Here is a 4,060-nt window from a genome sequence, read left to right as displayed (position 1 = left end):
TATATATAAATATTATTAAGCAAGATCCGTTTCGGAAATAGATTTCTTTCTCTTATTCAACTAATTATTATAATCGAGAATAAAAGAAAATATTAAAAATTTGCTATATATGTATATAGCAAATTATATGTATTTACATATTACATATGATTTCAGATACTGTGAATTGTGTGAGAACCGAGGCGACTGACCTTTTCTGAAATAGCATTGTCCTTTATTGGGGTGCTCTCGGTTTTTCTCGGATTTAATTCCGTCTCCATATATCGTTCATCATTGCTTGAGTCATGATAAGAATATCCTTTCTCGTTATACAATTAGTGATCTTCTAAAAATTCCAGTTACGTATTATATATAGATTTTTAGAATCTAATTACTTACAATTGTCCATTTTTACTCGATCTTTTCCTAAAAATTTATATTGCAACTCGAATTAAAAATACTATCTATTCAATAATGACATCAATTCAATAATGATATCAATAATGATATCAATTAACGTCTCGTTAATATAACAAGAGAAATGATTGCGAAAGAGAAAAAAATATTGGATTTCTTTAGAAAAAAAATGATGTCAAAACTATTATAGTTACAAAAAAGCCAATTAATTTTTAATAAACTCTTTTTACATAAATACTTATATTCTTTTTTTCTCTCTTCAAATAACTCGCGCTTTATAAATACGAATAACGATAATATTTTTTTCCGATATTATCCCGCAATATCGGATGAAAACTAATTAGCCAATCTACATTAAATCTAAAAATTTGGACAAACTATTTTTGTATGTGCGTGTGTGTGTGTAATAATTAGAATATTCTCCAATATACGACCTTTAAGCAAGAATATATTACTTTTGAGGATTTTCGCTCGAGAAGGGACAGAAATAAAAAATAGAATACGAATAGAAATTCTCATTACAGGCTCGTTCGTGAAGGAACCAAGGGATTTGCAATAAGAACCGAGATATCACATAGTCTTATGACGTCCGTGGTATCGTATTTTGATACGAAGTCTTTCGGGAATCAGAATTTCCGCTGTAATTGACCGTATATTTGTCATATGAATACTGTGAGATCGATATTCCGAATACGAAATAAACAAGAAGCAAATAGTAAACTTGATCGCCTTCGATATTTAAATGTAGGAAAATCGCACGATTTAAAATACTACAATAATTATTGTGGACATATACAATTTTGTTACGGTGGAGTCATGTTCCACATAAATTTATTGAAGTCATATAGATAATTAGACTCTAAAAATCTATATATAATACATAACTGTTACATATATATATATTGGATTGTCCGGAAAGTTCGTGCCGACTAACCTATATATAATTTAATAAATGTATACTAAAATTTAAATTTTCTATGTTTCAATTTTCCTTCAACATCGGCACGAACTTTCCGGACAACCCAATATATACATACGTACATACATCACATATATATATATATATATATATATATATATATGTATATATACACATACATATAAATACTTCGCAGTGTTTTGTATTATATAATTTTTTATAAGTTTATTGCAAAAAATATCATTTCATCGGGTAAGATTTTTTTCGCAATAAGTTCTTTGTAAAGTTCTAATCATGCTCATTTGTATCATAATTAAACTGACATTATTGAATTGAAAAATGTAATATTAAAATAAAGTCTTTTGGAATATTATTAAAAAATAAATCGTAGATTATGTATTATTTAATCATTTCATAAAATATTTTCTCTGTATATGTTTATAAGCACAAAATAAACAATTAAGGAAAATTTTTTATAGTTTAAATTTGTATAAAATAATATTTTATTATTGTAGCTCATTTACATTCTTTTACATTCTATAAGTTTTCTGTGATCATAATAATGAAGAATCAAAGAAGTTAAAAATACATTCATTATTATTCATATTAACTTACAGATCATGTAACCATTAGAATTAATAATTAAGAACTGCATGTATTTTCAATCACAGATTTAGATAACATATTATATCCTCATGCTAATTAATCAATATATTTCACTTCATCAATGCTCCTGTATAGACAAACTTCTTCAATGTTTGCCAAGCTTTCCACACTTGGATCTATTATAATAATTTTTCAATTTAAATTGTAAGTAAATAGAATTCATATAGATGTATCAGGTATAGTAAGAATAATAACGCATACACATAAGAAGCGTATTAAGTGAATATATTGATCGTCCATCAATATAAATGACATACATGTATATTTACAATGATATACGAGACTTAAAAATTGATTAATTAGTCATATATAGCTATTAAGGTCATTTTAGTCATTTAAAGTAAGCGTGCTAATTCGATCTCACGGAAAGGCATTACTTTATGGAATTATTACGTTGTAACAAAATTTTTTTTTCATAAATCTGTTTATCCCGTCAACAATTGTATGATAAAGATAAATCATATCAATCAAGTATAACCTAATATAACGTAAATTAATGTAACAACATAAAATACGTTAAATAAGACGTTTCTGTAAGATATAAAATGTCCTTTTACTAATTATGAAAATGTCTTCGTCAATCACAAATTTTATTCTTTTAACACTAGAAAAACGGGATAAAGAAGTTAAATTGACTCCAATAATCTTTCTAGATAATTAAAAAAAAATTCAACCATTTTATGTAATTGAAAATTTTTTTACTAAAATTAAGAACATGAAAAATACTGAAAAGTCACAAAAGGATATCACGTAGAAGCAAAAAGTTATATTGAAAAAAGTTATATTAGTTTGAATTTCGCGAGGAACTAAATTTGGCTACCTCGGTCCTTCTAGTTAAAGCAAATAATTTTTTCCTACACATCATACAAAAATAACGGAAATATTTACCGTAGTAATGATAAAAAAAAGAATACTCTATATATAAATTTTTTCATATATTTTATAACTCAGGCGAGAAAATATATTGTCTAAAAAATAAATAATTATATTGATAATTACGCATTTGGTTTTATAGAATACTTACTTGTAAGAATGGCAATAATTACATTGATTTAGGAACAATGCGGTACCATATATCATTTAAGATAATTTTAGCGAATTGACAAAAATGTTTTCAAAAATGAATCATAGTTACCTATTAATTTCCACAAATTAAAAAGATGTAACTTTTAAGATGTCACTATTATATTGATATAAGTGACTGTGGAATAAAAATTTTAAAAAATGGAGACATCTCACTGTTGGTTTTTTATATTCATTTTCTTATACTTTAAGCAGATCTCCCTCTCTTTCTTTATCTAATTAAAGTAACGAAAAATCTTTCTTTAAATGCAAATATGTATATATATATATATATATATATATGTATATGTACACAAGTTGTACTGCAGTTATAGTACAATCGATTAAAAAATAGTTGTTCTTAATTCTCGTATTACCAATGAGCAGATATCTTATGTTCACCAATTGTTCTATATAACTATATATTCCTATAACACAATTTAAAATTCTGAAAAGATGTATCTTTCATGAGAAATGAATTCAACTGAATGTATCACAATCCTTGGAAATGGCTGCTTTTTTTTTTAAAGGAGAATGCCAGTTGTAGCTAAGAAATACAATCTGAAAGAATAAAAAAATAGAATCAATAAAGCAACAATACAAGATATAAAACAAGATATAAGACACTTATAAATAAAAAACCTATCATAACATTAACATTAACATTATATAAAATATTATATTAAATGTTAATATTAATTATTTAATAATTACTAAATATTAAGCAAGCATTTTTTGTATTTAAGAAAAATAAATTTTCTCTGGCTTACTATAATTTTTTAAAACTATTTTTACTCGAGAAGAAAATCAGTTTTGCTTAATGATTCAACATATCTCCTCTTCATTCTAATAGGAATTATACGTAATAACAAAAATAACTATTACATTATATATATATATATATATATATATATATATTAGTTGGTTCGGTACGTAACGTGTCGTCGTTGTTAGAAGTAAAGTTACGAACGACAAGTAAAATTTTAAATTTTATATACTATTTAATTAATACAGTAG

At 24.8% G+C, this 4,060-nt stretch overlaps 1 protein-coding gene across 1 annotated transcript in view; it reads right to left on the bottom strand.

Moving 5' to 3' along the window:
* Window positions 1-3,327: 3,327 nt before the first annotated feature.
* LOC105622834 (telomere-associated protein RIF1-like) overlaps window positions 3,328-4,060 on the bottom strand; it is an 11,008-nt gene continuing 10,275 nt past the window's right edge. Inside the window, exon 16 of the mRNA XM_012204245.1 lies at window positions 3,328-3,604. The gene's annotated coding sequence lies outside the window, so the exon portion shown is untranslated. The remainder of the gene's footprint in view (window positions 3,605-4,060) is intronic.

This window comes from Atta cephalotes (genome assembly GCF_000143395.1).
Source record: "Atta cephalotes unplaced genomic scaffold scaffold00049, whole genome shotgun sequence".
Taxonomy (NCBI): domain Eukaryota; kingdom Metazoa; phylum Arthropoda; class Insecta; order Hymenoptera; family Formicidae; genus Atta; species Atta cephalotes.
The sequence above is the reverse complement of the archived record's forward strand: the minus strand, read 5'-3'. Positions and strand labels throughout refer to the sequence as shown.